At 40.7% G+C, this 19,965-nt stretch overlaps 1 protein-coding gene across 9 annotated transcripts in view; it reads right to left on the bottom strand.

Annotated features, from left to right (window-relative positions):
* CHST15 (carbohydrate sulfotransferase 15) overlaps window positions 1–19,965 on the bottom strand; it is a 966,917-nt gene that overhangs the window by 747,267 nt on the left and 199,685 nt on the right. For all 9 annotated transcript variants that reach the window (XM_044056008.1, XM_044056009.1, XM_044056010.1 and 6 more), the window contains one exon: window positions 5,170–5,300. The gene's annotated coding sequence lies outside the window, so the exon portion shown is untranslated. The remainder of the gene's footprint in view (window positions 1–5,169; window positions 5,301–19,965) is intronic.

The raw sequence follows: 19,965 nt of genomic DNA, 5'->3' as shown, positions 1-19,965 counted from the left end.
ACTCCAAGGCAAGGACAAATATGACTCAGTCATTGTCCATGCTGGTGTGAATGACCTGAGACGTACCTCTCTGGACTACATGAAAAGAGACATAGAGGAGCTCTCTGAGCATGTAACCCAGGCCGGTATGACCCTGACCTTGAGTAGCATCTTACCCTCACCAAGAATGATACCACAATATGAAGACAAGATGATCAATTTCAACAATTGGCTTAAGTATTGGTGTCATTCAAAGGGGATCCAATGCCTGTCAGCCTGGGATGACATGCTTGACAAGCCACGATGCTTCGCTAGGGACAGCTTGCACCTGTCACCCCCTGGGCTTTTGGATATTGGCAAAGGCTCTTGCTACCCCCATAGTGCCTTTTTTAGGCAAGGCTCAAAAGACAAACCCACCTCCATAGGTATCACAAGGGATAAGAAACTAAGAGTAATGCTACTCAATACCAGAAGTCTAAACCTCAAGATGCACACACTCGAAACTCTCCTTAGCATGGAGAACATCGATATCTTTGCAGTAACAGAAACCTGGTTCAAGGCTCCCGAGAGCACCCCAGCACTACCAGGTTATACCTCATACCATGCTTTTCGGCCCCAAAACTTGGACCATACTATAAAAGGAGGGGGAGTATCAATATTCGTCAAAGATACCCACACCTCCAGGTTGGTGGCACAGCACGAAGCATCACAGACTATCCATGTGCAACTAACAGTGAGTAAAACTGCCTTCCAGTTTATAGCCTGCTACAGACCACCCTCCCAAACCCAGGAACCCCACTCGGCCTTCCTGAGAACACTGGAAAATATGAAGGTCTCTCCAAACACCATTATATTGAGCGACTTCAACTACCCAAACATAGACTGGGAGCATTACTCTAGCTCCAACACCCTAGCCCAAAGGTTCCTAGAATTTATAAACTCAAATGCTATGGAACAACTTGTTACCACTCCCACAAGAGGGGAAAACATACTGGACCTGATCATCACCAACATGGGGACTCTATGCTCCAAACCAGAAGTATATCCCTCACTGGTAAGATCAGACCATAAACTAACCTCACTGGATATTCACATCCCAACTCCACCCCCTGCCCTGAAAACCACAGTGAAAAACTTCTCTAAAGCAAATTTCACACTCCTCAAAACCGAGGTGGAATCCTTCAAAGCCCCCGGGCCTGTGAAAAATATGGCCCGGACCGCAGAATCCTTTATAAACGCATTCTATGAACACCTTCAGGAATGCATGAATCATGCAATCCCAAATAAAACCAAGACCCAATCCTCCAAAGGCAGATGTCCTGTCTGGTGGACCCCAGCCATAAACAATCTATACAATAGAAGGAGGAAGCTACTACATGATAGAGCAAAATCCCAAAAAGGGAAGGCATCTCTGATCAGTATTAGCAAAAAACTACGGGCACTCATAAAATCGTCTAAGGCCAGCTTCGAGAGAAAAATTGCACAGGACACTAAGGATAATCACAAGGCTTTCTTTAGTTATGTTAGGAACCTGGGTGGGAATTCTCAGATATGCTCAGAATTAGTCCAAAATGACAAAAAATACACTGAACCCACAGACATTGCCAACATCCTAGCTGACAGGTTCAGTGCAAACTTCCCCACCAAAAGGACAAATATTTATCCCAGCAGAGTGCTGCCCCCCCCTGACATCTCAGATGCTCAGGTAAGAGCTGCCCTCTCCAAAGCAAAAAACACAGCATCAATGGGACCAGACGGTGTCCCAGGCTGCATCCTACATGAGCTCCAAGAAGAGCTAAACCCAAACATAAAACTACTGTTCAATCTTAGCCTTACTACAGGATATGTACCCAAAGAGTGGCATAGAGCAACAGTGGTCCCTCTCCACAAAGGTGGTGCCTCAACGGATCCTGGAAACTATCGCCCCATAAGCCTGACTAGCTTGGTCTGCAAAGCTATGGAAAGGATCATCATGGATCTCATAAATAAAGATATTGGGGACCTACAGACACTGGATCCTACCCAGTTCGGCTTTGTTAAGGGCAGATCCTGCCTCTTAAACCTGGTTGATTTCTTTGAAACAGTCACCAAGGCCATTGATGAGGGGAAGGTGGTCCACACAGCCTACCTGGACCTCGCAAAAGCCTTCGATACAATATCCCACTCGGGCATTATAGATAAGCTCACCAGCTTAAATATAAACCCCTATGTCACTAGATGGGTTGCAAACTGGCTCAAGGACAGAACCCACATGGTTAGAATTGCTGGAGCCATGTCAGACTCCAAACCAGTTACAAGTGGCATCCCCCAAGGCTCAGTCCTGGGACCTCTCTTGTTCGGTACATATTTCTCGGAGGTACAGGCCAACATTGAAGGACTGTGGCTGACTAAGTCCGCAGATGACTGCAAACTGGGTGCCATAACCGACTCTACAGCCAACACAAGCATCCTCCAAAAGGGCCTCATAGAAATAGACAACTGGTGACAGAGCCATGGCCTCAAGCTAAACGCCAAAAAGTGTATAGCCACCCCCTTTGGCAAAAACAAAGTGCCCACAAATTACCACATAGGTGGTAATCCATTAAGTGCAGAAGAAGTCTGGTTAATGGAGTGATATTCCCTAAGCCAAATGTAGTTGAATTGGAAAGACAGAATGACATGAGTAATCAAAAATGCAGTGAATTAGAGCATGGAAAATCAAAACTATTGTCAAAACATGCTACACTAAATAAAGATATGCTTGAAATAATACAAAATACATTAAACAGAGTTAGTCTGCTTGACTGCTGCAGAAACTGAGTTCAAGTATGACAGAGCATGAGAAAAAACTGTAAAGTACCACAGTGAAACTGAGGCTCAGAAAAAGGACTCCACTGAGCCCATTTCCAAGAGATAAGCAGAGTGCCACAGTGTGATCAACCAAACTGAGTCAAGGGAGAAAGCTCTTGCTGCCAAGAACTGTAGAATACCATTAAGCAATCATGCTACTACATCTGTTCCCAAAGTGAACTTGATGTCAGATGATACGCAATCTACGGTACTGCAAACCATGTTCCAAGAATTTGTGGACTAGGTAAGGTGGGATTGGGCTAGCCAATGATGCTCATCCTCACAGGTCTCTGATACGGGGCCATATGGTGTAATGTTCTATAATAACTGCTGAGGAGCGAATGAACCTTCCTGGGTAGAGAAGGCCACAACGCTCTTCTTATAAAAGGGAGAATCTGAGAGAGAAAGAGGTGTAAACCTCACTGTTAAGGGAAGGAAGTGATGTGGAAAAACACATAGCCATGCAGTCTTTGCAGCATTGACTAAGTACTGGAGATAGTGGCCTCTCTGAAAGACAGACACTGAGTGAGAGAGAGAAAATAGTTGTAGATTCACACAAGCTAGGGCCTATAGGGAGTAATCCGGGTATCACAGACTTTGTGTCAGGGTTTATGACCAGTAAAGTGACTATCTATACATATGGTATAACAATTTCAGTAAACTTCACTACTATAAAACAGTAGCAGTGAGCATCAGCAATACTGCTAAAACATTTATTGTTGAGGACAAAATCCTGCAAACTCCTCAGTCAGTGACTTAAACCCATGCGCCCCATTAGTTAGCATAGCTGTATTGCCTTGAGATAAGTTACAGTTGAACCAGTTTTGAGCTCATGCAATTGGATTGGCTCAACATATCAAAATCTGCAGAAAAAAACAAGTCAGTTGACCAGAAAAGATATCATACAGGGACTGCATTCTGAAAACCTTGCACTAAGCTGAAAGGGATGTTAGTAACTAAAAATAATGCACAATGGCTGGTAGTAACAAATAAAAAGAGAGACAGAAGTTATCGAGCTGCATTCAGTTAGTGTTACAGCCTGTCACAACATGAAACAAGGAAGGAAAAGCTGTGTTAGAAGTTTGGTTAGCTAGTGCCTCCATATTTTATGTCAACACTTCCAGCAAACTGTACAATATACATACATGTATACATATAGTACAAAACAAACCTAATGGATTTGCTGCGGCAACTGCCCTACACAGCTAGAGCATTTTTTTCAAGACAAGTCACATTCCCTTACGCATTTTTAAATTAACAAATCACTACCCAGCTGTCTACGAAATCATTTTTTTTACCATGAACCCAGCCTGATATCAGTGTAAAACATCAGGCTCTTAAAGGTGATGGCATTCTGCAATAAACCGCTTTATAAATTAAGACAACTATCCATGAGGTTTTCTTCAAAGTTTTTTTTTCGGAATGCTATTTTAAGGGTAGGTAGAAACACTGGAAGTTTGATGTTAACTGTCACAGAGCTCTAAAACATGGTTTTTGAATTCTACCCTTCCACAATCAATCCTCTATGATGAGCACTGTAAACCCCAGCCATGCTGAAGATCTGTCTCTTATAACACAACTGTAATAGTTAATCCATGTCTGAACCTGAAAACTTCATTTTTTTCCAGTTAAATTTGCGACTGTGATACAATAATCTGTACTGCTGGTTTTCAAGTAACTGCTAGATACTGGGTTTTCAGCAAATGTTTGGAAAGTTGGCTGGATGACCTCTTCATTTTGAGCTAATGCTCTGCTGGCGACTATATGTTAATTCTTCATCTGACATCAATGCTATTTGGCTGCAAAGAGTGACTAAATGTTTATCACTGGCAAAAAAACAGCATGCTGGTGACAACCTTACTACCATCAGCCAAAAACATTGTTTGGCTGTGTTTCTCCAGCTGCTACAAACTACCCTCCATGAATCATCACATTGTTTCCAACTGTCAGTGAGGAGGGGTAGCCAAACATGTGGTTTATGGATCTAAAGACTTTGTGAAACAAGCCAATGTTTAGCTTCAGTTTAAGCTTGGCTTGACAGAATATCTTTTCCCACCTATAATAGTTTGTATATGTTAAGGAACTTGGTACATAAACTTTTCATAAATGTTATCATAATTCTTTAGATTCTAAACTCACAGCACACTCATCAAATTAAGTTATGCGTTGTGTAATGTCTTCTAATATATTGTTTACATATTGATAATGCTGTTCTGGCAAATGGAAAAGGTTAAATCATTTTACTAATTTCTGGGTCTATGACAACCACTTGGTTAGAACTTGTGGTTAGAAATCAATTACACATTACTGTGTTCAGTAGAAAGTGGTTGTGGAAGCAGTAACTAAAGAAAACATACTTACAATAAGACAGCTGTGTGATATTCCAATCAGTTTGTTGTCTGAGCACAGCTGAGCAAACTAGTCAGTGGATGCTTAGCTTTGCTGTATAATCTTATCAGGAGCATCACTAATGCCATCATCTGCAGTGTACTCTGAAAAATATAAAGTTATTATTAATTAAAATACAGTCTTATAACTACAAAAAATGCAAAAATCTATATGTCATGCAATGGCTAAAAAGGAGAGCTAACATGTCTGCACCTGTTTACTATCTGCCTGTTGGATGAAGTAGATGACCATTGTGGGTTCTGTTCAAGCAGATTTATTATATACAAACATAAACATATATACAGACTAGTTGTCTCATGCATAGATGTTCACAGTCTGGCTGCACTCACAAAATGGTACTGAAGCTAGCAGGTGCTTGCTATTTATATGCATCTTCAAGTCTTAAAAATGCTTCTTAAAGGTACAACACATGTTATTCTACATCCTCCCTCTTTGAGAAATGACATTGACAACACTGACTGACATGCTATAGGTACAAAGTAATTTTCCATCATGCAATTATACAAACTATATATATATTTGATATATATATATATATATATATATATATATATATATATATATATATATATATACACATATCTATACACACACACACACACACACACACAACTACATCCAAGTTGCTTTGTATTGCACGCTGGGTCTGGAAATGTGACCAAATCGTGTGAGATATAAATTGGAATTGGATTTAGCAACTGGGATTGTCTCTGCTAAATGTTCAACCTTAGGGATATTATGAATATTATCAGAAACAGTAGTGGGAATCAAGACATGTTCTGGAACAGGAACATGGTCTGAATCATTCTGAGATTTACAGTCTATATCATAGGAACATTGCTGCAATAACGGTTCTGATACAGGAAGTAGATCTCTTGTACTCTGCACCCTCAGACTTCACAAGATAGGATCTCGGCTCTTCATATATATTTGTTACTTGACCAATCCGGTTGAAACCTTTTGCTGTTTGTATCCTCACTGTCTCTCCTTCTTTCAAGGGGTGAAGAAATCTGCTCGATTTGTCATAGCTTGGCTTCTGGAGAGAACGCTTTCTAAATAATTGGGCTTTGATTGCTTTGTTGTTTTTAGCTTTAGGCCCCAATAAACAGGAACTGACAGGCAATGTTTTTCTGGTTTGCATAGACAGAAGTCTCTGAGCAGGTGAGCCAAGTATATTGTCAAGGAGTATGTTTCTGAGCTTGAGTAAATTCAAAAGACATCAGTATAGTCACGCTTTCACTTCTCAAGTAATTGCTTTGCACTCTGTACTGCATGTTCAACTAGTCCATTTGACTGGAGATATTCGGCACTACTAGTAACATGTACAAAGTCTCATTCTCTTGCAACTTTCTGAAACAACTGACTGGTAAATTCGGTATCATTGTCAGAAATAAGCTTTTGTGGACTTCCATGTCTGAGAAATGACATTTCAGCTTGGTAATAGCAGTAGTGAATGTTAGGTTGGGTAGTAAATCGATCTCAAACCAGTTTGAATAAGAGTCTACCAGTACTAAGTAATGTTGATTGTTCCACTCAAATATATCAGTGGCTACCGTTGACCGTGGTAGTTCATGAATTTCACTTAGCTGAAGTGGCTCTTTTTGCAAATGTGGTTTAGTACTGTTGCATACTGAACAAGAAGAAAGCACTTATAAATGTATTTTGCTAGAGAAGGCCAAAATACTAGTCCTCTTGCCCTTCTTTTGGTAGCTTAGAAACCTGGGTGACCACGATGCAAAATCTGGATGTATTCTTGTTGTAAGGAAGCAGAAACAACAATTTTAGGACCTTTGAAAATAATGCCATCTTCCATCAACATCTCATCTCTGTAAGGAAGATAGAGTTGCACCTCAGGTGGTACACTAGATTGTTTTGATAGCAATTAAACATTGATGTAGTGTTTGAGCTTTTGCAAAACTGGATCAGTCTTTGTATGATGTCTTAGCTCATCAAGTCTTGTGGTAGAAAAATTATGCACTTCAATGACACTGAAGTCAAAGTTTTCTGCGTCAAGCTGTTCCATTGTATTTCTGGGTGATCTGGATAAGGTATCAGCCAGATAAAGAAGTTTGCCTTTTGTACAAACCATTTTGAAGTTGTAATTTTGTAACTTGAGCATCATTCTTTGCAATCTTACTGGAGCTGAATGTAAAAGCTTCTTTAAAATAGTAACCAGAGGTTGATGCTCATTTTCAATCTGAATATCTCCACCGTAAATATAATCATGAAACTTGGAACATGCAAATACTATTGCCAAAAGTTATTTCTCCATCTGAGCATATTGCATTTCAGTTTGGGTAAGTGTTCTAGATGCATAGGCTACTGCTCTTTGAAGCATCGCAGGAAAGAGTTACTGGTTTGTTGACATCATAGTATCTTAATGTAGATGGAGTAGCAATTTTCTGATTAAGGTCTTCAAATGCATTCTGGTAATGTTCTAACCATGACCATGTAATATTCTTATGTGTTAGCTCTCTCAAAGGCGCTGTCAACTCACTGAAGTTTGGTATAAACTTGCCTAAATAGCTGACCATACCAAGAAAACGTTTTAGAGCTTGCACATTACGTGGTGCTGGCATCTTAAGAATGGATGCTTGCTTGGATGGGTCTGGCCTCAAGCTAATGCTAGTAAATAAAAGACCTACATATGTAGCTTCTGATAGTCTGAATTTGCACTTTAGATGGTTAAGAGTTAAGTTCACTTCACCTGCTCTCTCTAGAAGTCTTTAAGATTTCTGTCATGCTCTGCTTCACCGTTGCCTCTGACTAACAAATCATCTACTATTAAGGCCCAAGGATAACCTGAAAAAATTTGCTCCATTACACACCGAAAGACTTCACTTGCAGAATTTATTTCAAATGGCATTCTAAGAAATTTGTATCTTCCAAATGGGGTACTGAATGTAGTCAGTAATGAAGATTTGCAATCAAGCATCACTTCTCAAAATCAACTCTTTGCATCTAAGACAGAAAAAACAGTGGCATTTGGTATTACAGCTGCAACTTCTTTGTACGCATGGGATGCTGTGGTCTTTTCAATGCTTTGTTCAAATCTTTTGGTCTGTGCATATTCTGATTTCGTCTGAGCCTTTTTTGTGAGCTGCTACCATAGAAGACACCCATTCGGTTGGTTCTGTAACTAGACAAACTGCACCTTGCTGCACAATTTTGTCCAGCTGACCTTTGACTTTATGTTGCATAGCTATCAGAACTTTACTTGCTGGTCTGACTAATGGACTGATCTCTGGGTCTAACTTCATAGAATACAGAACGGGAAGTTTGCCTAACTTGTCATCGAAAACATCAGCATACTCTGAAAAAATAGTGTTAGTGAAGCTGGAACTGGGAAATGTGCTTATTTGATGAACCTCTTTGGCAAATGAAATCAGATTAATTCTCAAGCTGTCTCTGAGACCCAGTAATGACTGCACAGGTCTTCAAACTACATAGAATAATAAGCTATAACAGTTCTTGGCCACATAACATGAAAGCACTACTGAGCCTTCAGTCTGAATTTCTTCACCTCCATAAGCAAGAAGTTTCGCACAACTGGCCACATTTAGTTGTTCACCAGCTCTCACCTTAGCAAATGTGTCTGCTGACATAGCATTACACTTTGAACCAGTGTCTACTTTTAGCTCGGTAAATTTACCATTTTCTGGACAGTACAAAACACTTCATTCTTTGCCAATAAACCTACTGCATCGATCTTTTCACCAATCATTGATACACCATCTACATATAAAGACTGTTGCAGTTCAACTTGATCAATTTGCTTTTTCAAATGACTCATCTTTATAACAGTACGAGGCTTACCTGATTTGCAAAATTTTTGAAAATGGTTCAATTTTTTTACATTTATAGCATTGCTGACGAAATGCTAAGCACTTTTCTCTTTTAGACTCATGGTTAGCACCACAATTGATACGAATTGTACGGCACTGAACATGCTCCTTTGACTGAACTTGTCTTAGAACTTGCTGGAAGATTGCGGATTTTTCTTGCCACACCTACAAGGGCTACAGCTGCCACGTGCTTAAGCCTGTTTCTGCCTGCCACATGTTGCATGCTGTCTACATTTGCTCTGGGGCCTGCTGAAACTGTGCTGTTATCACTTGCAAGCATATTTGTGTGCCTTTCTGTAACTTCGTGAATTTGACAAATCTCAAAAGCTTTGTTCAGCATTAAATCACTGTCACAAAGCAAAATCTTTCTCAAAGCAGCAATAGTAATACTACACGTGAGCCTGTCCTTTATTAACTCATCATTCATGTCACCAGACTTACATGTTTTAGCTTTGTTTTTCAGGTCAGTAATATGAGCTGCAACAGCCTCTCCTTGCTTTTGATCTCTTGCGTAAAACAAATGCCTCTCTAATGTAACTTTGGTCTGGGTTTGCACATTTCTCTAAATTTGCACTTCAAACACTCAGGGTCTTCACCTGATTCAGTTTGTAAAATAATATGACCATTTGTCCCTTCATCTTCATATACTGCTAGTGTATATATAAATAAATGCACTCTTTGTATTGCCTCTGACCATGCTAGATATAGCAAAATGAATGCCTTGGTGCGTGCATCTTTATCAGAATAAGCTGCTTGTATGACTACATCGTACTCTTGCTCAAATATTTTCCGGTTCTCTATAATATTTTGATCAAATACAAGTGGTAGCAGTTTTTCAAAAGCTTCTGCCATATTAATATATCTCAGTAAAGACTTTTGCCAGTATGCATGGACACGAACACAAACACATGTACATATGCCTGAAATGTATGCCAGTACTCATAACTATGCCCAACAGCACAACAAGCCTCTGTATAACTGAACTTTGCAAAATACGTTTCCCGGGCACTGCAATACTCCTGAAACAGGGTTGCCAGACATCTGTATTTGAGCAGAACTATCCCAGGATCAGCAGCCCGTTCCCGAGTCCGGCACTGCAGGTTAAAAGCCCAGAGAAACAGCCTCCGCTTTGTTTTTTTTTTTATTGGCCCGTATGCCGGTATATGAGCCAGTCAAAAAAATTGCAAAACAGAGCTACTTCTGTTTAATGTGGAACAGCCTGATCTTCCGCATGAACAGAAGAGGGTTCCCTGTGCAATTTTTTGATTGGCTCATACAATGGCATACAGGCCAATCAAAAATCGCCAAGCACGGAGCTATTTGTGCTTAATGTGGAACTGCAATGTTTTTTTTTTTTTTTTTTTTGGTCTTCACTTAGTGTGAAAGACCTTTTTTTTGTCCCTACCTGGCCTATCAGAAATTTGACAACCCTGTCTTGAAATCACAGTACTGTAAAAGTCACTTATCATCATTTTAAGAAACATTTCAAAATAACTGCACTGTGTGAAAAAAACTGAGTGGAAGAAGTTCAGAGTAAGAAACATTTCAAAATAATTGCACTCTGCGAATAAACAGTACACAGCACACTGAAATTTCCCCAAAATGGTGGTACTCTGAGAATAGACAAACCCAGCTCAAGAAACTTTTCGAAATGGCCATTGACTGCACTTTATGAAACAGTGTCACTTTGCACACAACAAACTCTTTGGAATAAATGCACAGTAATAAACACACACTGTAAGCACTTTTGTATACTTTGGTATACTTTGAATAACTCTAGTTATACTATTCAGAGCTCCAATCAATGTGAAGTAGTAGTTTATGTCAAAACACAGTAATTTGCCAAAACACATGCAGTCACCTTGCTTTATTTATACTCAATGTGCCCTTTTTGCTGTTTGTTATATTTGTTTTGCTCATTTAATCTCTTTTCATGCCCATTATATTTTCTTGTGCTTGTTTTAACTCTAAACATGCTCATTTTACTATAAACATTCTTGTTTTGCAATTCTGAGGTAATTTTGAACCCTTTTATGTGCTTTTCTGATGCTCATGTTATCATATATCTTAATTTCAAACATTTTGTTTAATTAATACACTTTTTTATGCTTCTCATTTGTTTAATAAATGTTTTTTGCTATTTGCTTGCTTGGTAGTGCATTTTATGTCCTTGAAATGGTCTGCTTTATCTTTTTTATAAAATAAATCATTTGCGCAAGTTTTCATTACCTTTAATTCATTTCTGACCCTTTTTTGCATTCAGTTCATAGTTTGTCTTCAATATTAACTCTGCACCTCATGGCTCTGAAAAGCAGTCTCTGGAATTTTGGTTCTGAAGCCATGTCGCTTATCTAGTCAAGATGAAGTAGATGAACATTGTGGGTTCTGTTCAAGCAGCTTTATTATAGCAAACATAAGCATATACACAAACTAGCTGTCTTAGGCATAGATGTTCACACTGTGGCTCTACTCACAAAATGGCACTGAAGCTAGCATGTGCCTGCTATTAATATGCATGTTCAGGTCATAGAAATACTAATATCCTCACTAATCCTCACTAATATCAAAAATTCTACAAAATCCAAACTTGATATGTGCTACAACAGAATAGCCAAATTTGCCACCAAAGCCAAATGCTCATCCCACCACTGTAACTCACTGAAACAATTAGACTGGTTGGAACTCCCCCACCATCTCTCATTCATCCAGCTAACTACAGCATGCAAAATAATCTACAGACTCACAGACTGTCCTGCTCTCTCAACTCTACTTGCCAAATACCAACCCAGCAGGCAATTAAGATCTGAAAATCATCTACTTCTAAAAGTAGAAAAGCCCACCTTACAGGCTGGTCAACTGCTCTACTACTTCACCGTCGCTAAACTATGGAACTCTCTTCCTCCTTCTATAAGCAACACGGGCAGCACCACCACCTTCAAACAAATACTGAAAAATCATCTCAACTCTTCCTGGCTATGTACCTGCTCTATAACCTAACCTCTTCCTTCTCCTTATATTATAACTAAATTCCTATGCTTTTTACTACGAGTGACTGATGATGCTTTCTCCATATTTTTTTTCTTTCATCATTTGTTGATACTGGTACAATAATGCTGATTAATTTATTTCCATTTTTACCAGTCTGAATTCATCTGGCAACCAACTAAATTCCTGCTTTTATGTATACATACATCATTATCTGAGCTTTGCTCCGACAAAGATCTACCTGAAATCAACTGGACGTATAAGTGAATTTAAGTACACTTTTATCTGCTCTTATTCATATAGTTCTGCATTTTATTTATTTATTTGTTTCTCACTGAATATTAACTGAACTGAAAGTTGTGTCTCTACAGAGTACTTGTTAGAATTTCTGTGTAGCCATTGATAGCAGTGGGGGTAGTTTCACCTCTTCACTGATATCCTGTCCTGTCATATATAAGTGGTACATTTTGGGTTATTTCTGCTTATTATCTGAGCTTTGCTCCGGCTAAGATCTACCTGAAATCAACTGGACGTATAAGTGAATTTAAGTACACTTTTATCTGCTCTTTTTTTCTGCATTTAATTTATTTATTTGTGTTTCTGACTGAATATTAACTCAACTGATAGTTGTGGCTGTGTCTCTACAGTTAGTTCCACCCACCGTCCCTGTTCTTGTTCTGGTGTTAATGTTGGTGGCTTTGAAATTGCCTGCCCCTCTTGTAAATTTGTATTTGGATATTCCTTCTGGGCCCATCTCATTTGCTCTCTCAACTGAGTGCAGTGAGATCATATTCTGATTTCTGGCACTCCTACTGTGTACAAAAAGAGTATTTGGGAAGGACAACTCCTGCAGCCTCTTAATCCTGCTCTGTTCCCTCCCTCGGAAAAAAATAAATAAATAAAATAAATAAAATATATACATATTTTATTCAGCTGCTCTTACTGTAACTGTCTTAGTTGCTCTTCTGCGTGCTGTTATCTGTTCAGTCGCTCTTACTCTGCACTTATTACTGCTTGTTAATAGCCTTCTAATTTACTGCCTTCTGCACTTGTTTTTTAGTCATTTGTTCATTTAATTGCATTTATTTAAACTGTATTTGCCGTAATATTGCTACACACTCAAGTGTGCTAGCCTGCACTGCAAATTGAATTGTATTTACTGATGTTTTAGCTGCTTTTCTGTAAAAAAAAAAAAAAAAAAATCTAAGCTTGTTTCCTGCCTTTCCTGTAATAAGTCTAGTCCAGATGCAGACTTGCTGTATCCAGGACTGTTTGGTAAGTTTCTGAGCCCCCCAAGCCTTTCTGTGTTGGAGGGAAGCCTTCTAGCTTATCAGTGGGAGTGGCAAGCACTAGATAGCCTATCTATCACGGGAAGAGTAGGTTTTGACCCAGAAATTGTAGTTCATTGGCCATTTAGTCAGTTTTTCCATTGATTTCTACTTTCTGGTTTAAAAGCCCGTGTTTGCGTTTGGTCCCTGCCTTTACTGTAACTAGTGTAGTCCAGGTACAGATTTGCTGTATCCAGGAATGTTGGTAAGCTTCTGAGCCCCCCAAGCCCTTCTGTGTTGGAGAGAAGCCTTCTAGCTTATCAGTGGGAGTGGTAAGCATTAAGTAACCTATCTACCACAGGAGGAGTGGTTTCTGGCCCAGAAATTATAGTTTATTGGCTGTCTGGGAAGCTTTTCCATCTCTTTCAACCTTCTGATTTAAAAGCCTGTGTTTGCACTTGTTTCCTGCCTTTCCTATTACTAGTCTAGTCCAGGTACAGATTTGCTGTATCCAGGACTCTTTGTAATCTTCTGAGCCCCCAAGCCTTTCCATGTTGGAGGGAAGCCTTCTAGCTTATCAGTGGGAGTGGTAAGCATTAGGTAGCCTATCTACCACAAGAGGAGTGGTTCCTGGTCCAGAAGTTGCAGCTAATGGCCATTTGGGCAGTTTTTTTCCATCTCTTTCAACTTTCTGGTTTAAAAGCCGCACTTGTGCTTGTTTCCCGCCTTTCCAATAAGTAGCCTAGTCCGGTTACAGAGTTGCTGTATCCAGCATTGTTAGTAAGCTTCTGAGCCCCCCAAGCCTTTCTGTGTTGGAGGGAAGCCTTCTAGCTTATCAGTGGGAGTGGTAAGCATTAGGTAGCCTATCTACCACAAGAGGAGTGGTTCCTGGCCCAGAAATTGTAGCTATTGGTAATTTGGGAAGTTTTTCTCCATCTATTTCAACTTTCTGGTTTAAAAGCCGCACTTGCGCTTGTTTCCCACTTTTCCTGTAACTAGCCTAGTCCAGATACAGAGTTGCTGTATCCAGGACTGTTGGTAAGCTTCTGAGCCCCCCAAGCCTTTCTGGTGTTGGAGGGAAGCCTTCTAGCTTATCAGCGGGAGTGGTAAGCATTAGGTAGCCTATCTACCACAAGAGGAGTGGTTCCTGGCCCAGAAATTGTAGCTATTGGCCATTTGGGCAGTTTTTCTCCATCTCTTTCAACTTTCTGGTTTAAAAGCCGCACTTGCGCTTGTTTCCCACCTTTCCTGTAACTAGCCTAGTCCAGATACAGAGTTGCTGTATCCAGGACTGTTGGTAAGCGTCTGCACCCCGCAAGTCTTTCTGTGTTGGAGGAAAGCCTTCTAGCTTATCAGTGGGAGTGGAAAGCAGAAGGTAGCCTGTCTACCACAAGAGAAGTGGTTCTTGGCCCAGAAATTGTAGTTTATTGACCATTTGGACAGTTTGTCCATATCTTTGAACTTTCTGGTTTAAAAGACCACATCTGTGCTTGTTTCCCATCTTTCCTGTAACTATCCTACTGGGAAGCACTAGAAAGACTTAAATTGATACAAGTCTTCTAGCTTAGAAGTGAGACTTTGGAGTGATTAAGTATCAGTTTTCTGTACTTTCTTGCTGTACTTAACTGTTTTCCACCTAAACGCCGATTTTCTTGCATTTATTGTGATTCAAAAGCTTGTTTTTTTCACATATTGTACTCATTTGACTGTCTGCACTTTTAAAAAGTTTTTTGTTTAAATAATTTAAATGTTGTAGGCCACACCCTAAAGTGTGATAACCTTTTCTGATCATTTGTAGTCGTTTAAAGCTGTTTTAAGTGTACAGTTTACTGTTTTTGCCTTCTCTTTTCAAAAAAAAAAAAAACAAACAAAAAAATCCTTTGTTTCCCACCTTTCTAAGCTAGTATAGTACAGTTTTCAGGCTAGTGCTGAATTCAGGGCTGTGGTACAAGTTTCTGAGTTGCCCATACCTTACTTGGTTAGAAGGAAGTTTCTCTGTTCACCTGTGAAAGAGGGGAGCTTTGAGCAGCCTATCTGTCCTTGGAGGAGTGGTTCCAGCCCAGAAGTTAGTAGTTTATTGGCCATTTTGGGCTAATTTCTCTCTCTTTCATTTCCCTGCTATAAAAACTGTGTTTGCACGGTTTTGTGTGCCGGGCAGTGCCGGTTAGCTAGGGTTAAATTATTCCCAGCTCCACTAAGTCTTTTCTTCAGTTTTTCCCTTGAAACTAGTGTAACTCTCAACCTAAGCACTTAAAAAAGCATCCTACAGCCCAGCATTTGCTCAGACCTAATAGCAAGCACTAATATACCCTGACACTTGATTGCCCAGTAGGACAAGGCTCTTTATTCACCCCTCACCAACCAAGCGACTAAGCAGCTCACCCTACTATTCAGGCATGACCAAAGGGCAATTTCAAGTGTACTCTCCAGTCCAGCTGGTGAATCTGGGTATCCTGAGGCAATGTTACAACTGCCTCATGTACACAGACAACCCTCTCCTCCTACCACAAAACACTAACATATGCAAGAGATGCAATTATACAGCCAAACTGGAGGCTAAGCTGTCTCCACCCAACACTGGAACAGACAGTCAAGAGGAGAAGCTTAACACTTGCACCACACCTCCAGCCACACATAGACCTACTAAACCAGTACTGGCAAAAAATACACATAAATACACAAAATCATACTCGGACGCTCTAAATAAAAACCTTCAAAAGCATCAGAGACCTGCAAAGCAGATATCCAAACAACCTGCACCTCCCGTCACACACCAGACAACACATTAAACACAAAATCAGTGTGTTGCACAGTCATAGTCCTTAAGGCGAAAGAACATACCTAACACACTAGTAATAGGTGACTCTATAGTCAGGCACACTGACGTTCCCCTCACTAGGCTGGACAAGCAGAAGGTTACTGTTAGCTGCCTGTCAGGAGCCAGAATCCGCCACATAACACAAGTACTCAGCTCACTCCAGAACAAGTACAAATATGACTGTCATTGTTCATGTTAGTGTGAATGACCTGAGACATACCTCCCTGGACTACATGAAAAGAGACATGGAAGAGCTCTCTGATCATGTAGACCAGGCTGGTATGACCCTGACCCTGAGTAGCATCCTGACCTCACCAAGAATGATACCTCAGAATAAAGAAAAAATGATCAATTTCAACAATTGGCTAAGCTTCTGGTGTCATTCAAAGAGGATCCAGTGTCTGTCAGCCTGGGACGACATGCTCGATAAGCTGCGCTGCTCCACAAGAGAGGGCTTGCACGTGTCACCCCTAGGCTTTTGAATACTAGCCAAGGCTTGCTGCCCCCATAGTGCCTTTTTTAGGCAAGGCTCAAAAGTCAAACCCACCTCCGTAAACAGCACAATTAGCAAAAATCTGAGGGTTATGCTACTCAATGCCAGGAGTTTAAATCTCAAAATGCTCACGCTCGAAGCACTCCTCAAAATGGAGAACGTCGACATCTGTGCAGTAACTGAAACCTGGTTCAAGGCTCCAGAGAGTACCCCAGCACTACTGGGCTACAACTCGTACCACACGTTTCAGCCACAGAACATGGACCGAAACACAAAAGAAGGGGGTGTATCCATATTCATCAAGGATACCTATGCCTCCAGGTTAGTAGCACAGCATGATACCTCTGAGATCATCCATGTGCAACTAACATCGGTAAATCTGCAATGCAAATTGTGGCCTGCTACAGATCACCCTCCATGACCCATGGAAAACATGAAGGTTCTACCGATCACCCTGATATTGGGCGATTTCAATTACCCTACCATTAACTGAGAAAACTACTCGAGTACAAACTCCCAGGCCCAGTGCTTCCTGGAATTCATCAACTCAAATGCCCTGGATCAACTGGTAAACTCCCCTACCAGAGGTGAAAACATATTGGATCTGGTCATCACAAACATGGGCGATAGGTGTTCCACACTGCAGGTCAACCCGTCACTGGTTAGATCAGACCATAAACTAATCACTCTGGATGTCCACACCCCACCACCACCCCCAACTAAGGAAACCACAGTAGAAAACTTTTCTAAAGCAAACTTCACCTTACTTAAGACAGAGTTGGTAAGTTTCACAGCTCCCATGCTAAAGGATAATGCTGCCCAAGATGCAGAAGCCTTTACAAATGCACTCTATGAGCACCTACACGGATGCATGGTTCGTGCCATCCCTAGCAAAACCAAGATTCACTCCTCTAAGAGAAGGAAACCAGTCTGGTGGACCCCAGACATAGACAGGCTATACAATAGAAGGAGGAAACTAGTTCAGAAAAAAAGCAAATCCCAAGAAGGAAAGACATCCCTGATCAGTAGCAGTAAGAAACTAAAGTTCCTCATAAAATCATCCAAGGCTAACTTCGAAAGAAAAATAGCCAAGGATTCAAAAGATAACCACAAGGCCTTCTTTAGCTATGTTAAGTATCTAAGTATCAACTCGCAGATATGCACTGAACTAGTGCAAAATAGCACAAAATATACTGAACCTACTGATACTGCCAATATCCTGGCAGATAAATTCAGTGCAAACTTCACCCCCCCCACCCCCAAAAGGGGCCACAACTATACCGGAAAACTGTAGTGTCCCGGAAATCACAGACACACAGGTGAAAATAGCCCTTTCAAAAGCCAAAAACGCAGCGTCAATGGGGCCAGATGGTGTGCCAGGCTGCGTTTTGCATGAACTACAGAAAGAACTAACCCCCCACCTAAACAGGCTGTTCAACCTCAGCCTCTCCACAGGCTACGTGCCCATAGAATGGCACACAGCAACGGTTATTCCACTCCACAAAGGAGGGGCCACAACTGACCCTGGTAACTATCGACCCATAAGCCTGACTAGCCTGGTCTGCAAGGCTATGAAGCGCATCATCATGGAACTCATTAACATAGACATTGGGAACCTCCAAACACTTGACCCGACCCAGTTCGGATTTGTTAAGGGCAGATCATGCCTACTAAATCTGGTTGACTTTTTTGAGACAGTCACCAAGGCCATAGACGAGGTAAAGGTTGTTCACACAGTCTACCTTGACCTCGCCAAGGCTTTCGACACCATTCCCCACTAGGGTATTACAGAAAAACTCACCAGCCTGAACATAAACCCCTACATCACGAGATGGGTTGCCACTTGGCTTACAGGCAGAACTCACACGGTAAGAATAGTAGGCTCCAGGTCCGACTCTAAACCAGTTACAAGTGGTGTCCTGCAAGGCTCGGTCCTGGGATCCCTACTGTTAGGCATATACTGCTCAGAAGTACAGGCAAACACAGGAGGACTATAGCTAACCAAGTTCGCCAATGACTGCAAACTGCGAGCCATAATTGACTCTCTGGCTGACATGGACATCCTCCAAAAGGGCCTTACTGCACACCTGGTGTCAAAGTCATGGCCTCAAGCTAAATGCCAAAAAATGCATAGTCATCCCGTTTTGGAAAAACAAAACACCCACGAATTACCACATAGGTGGAAAACCCCTTAATACAGAAGAGGTAATAAGAGATCTGGGGACCCAGGTAGATACTAATCTCTTCTTTGACAATCATATTGCCAAAGTAGTTAGGAAATCCTTCTATGTGGCCCATCTAATTACTAAAGGGTTCGCATCTAGAAATAAAGAGGTTATAGTGCCCCTCTACTCGTCACTCATCAGACCAATCACAGAGTACAATGCCCCATTTGGGATATACCTCACAAGACACTTCCAGCAGCTGGAGAGACCACAAAAGTACCTCATCAAGAGGATTACTGGCCTCAAACATATGTCCTATGCAGTCTGACTGAAAAAACTCCGGATGTACTCAGTGGCATATCGCTTACTCAGAGGTGATCTCTGCCTGACTTACAAAGCCATGTCCAACTCAGAATTGATGGACATGCTCCACGTAATGAAATCCAAGTCACTATGAGCCACGCACTCTAGTGAGCTAAACCTCACCACAACAATAAATAGAACATGCTGGAGGAATAGATTCTTGTCACAGAGACTACCCATGCTTTGGAACAAAATTCCAAACTACATTAGGCAGAGCCCCTCACTAACACTCTTCAAGAGAAACCTTGACGAGTGGACGGGTAACAGAAAATACATCCCTGGGATCATTTCATTGGCTCTGCTTGGCAGAGGATCAATTAATTAATCAATGGGGTGGTGAAAGCCGATACACTCTGGCTAGGATTATAAATGCCCTCAGGCAGATAGCCTAGCTCCTACCTATGAACCTATCAACATTCTGTATATGTTACTGTAATCTAACGAAATAAATTCCTGACTTATGTATATATTCTGTATATATTACTGCAACCACTATGAGTAACACTGTTTCTACTTCTGTACCAATTAATGTTTAATTTTTTTTCTGCATCTATGTTCTTGGAGCTTTTCTCCCCAGTCCTCCACCGAAAATGGGCCTTTTAGGCCCAGTTGACTTTCCTGGTGAACAAATGCAATAAATAAATAAAAATAAATAAATAAATGCTTCTTAAATGTACAACAGATATGTTATTCTACACTTTCAAAATAGATTTTGACAAATTCCCTTCTTACAGTCCTACAATAGTGTTAAGAATGAGTGTTAAATAAGAATTCAGCTATCTTAGAGTCAGCCTTACCCTAGTAAACACTA

This window comes from Protopterus annectens, chromosome 14.part0 (genome assembly GCF_019279795.1).
Source record: "Protopterus annectens isolate FY-2018-M chromosome 14.part0, PAN1.0, whole genome shotgun sequence".
Lineage (NCBI taxonomy): Eukaryota > Metazoa > Chordata > Ceratodontiformes > Protopteridae > Protopterus > Protopterus annectens.
Note: the sequence above shows the minus strand (reverse complement) of the source record. Positions and strands in the feature narration are given on the sequence as shown.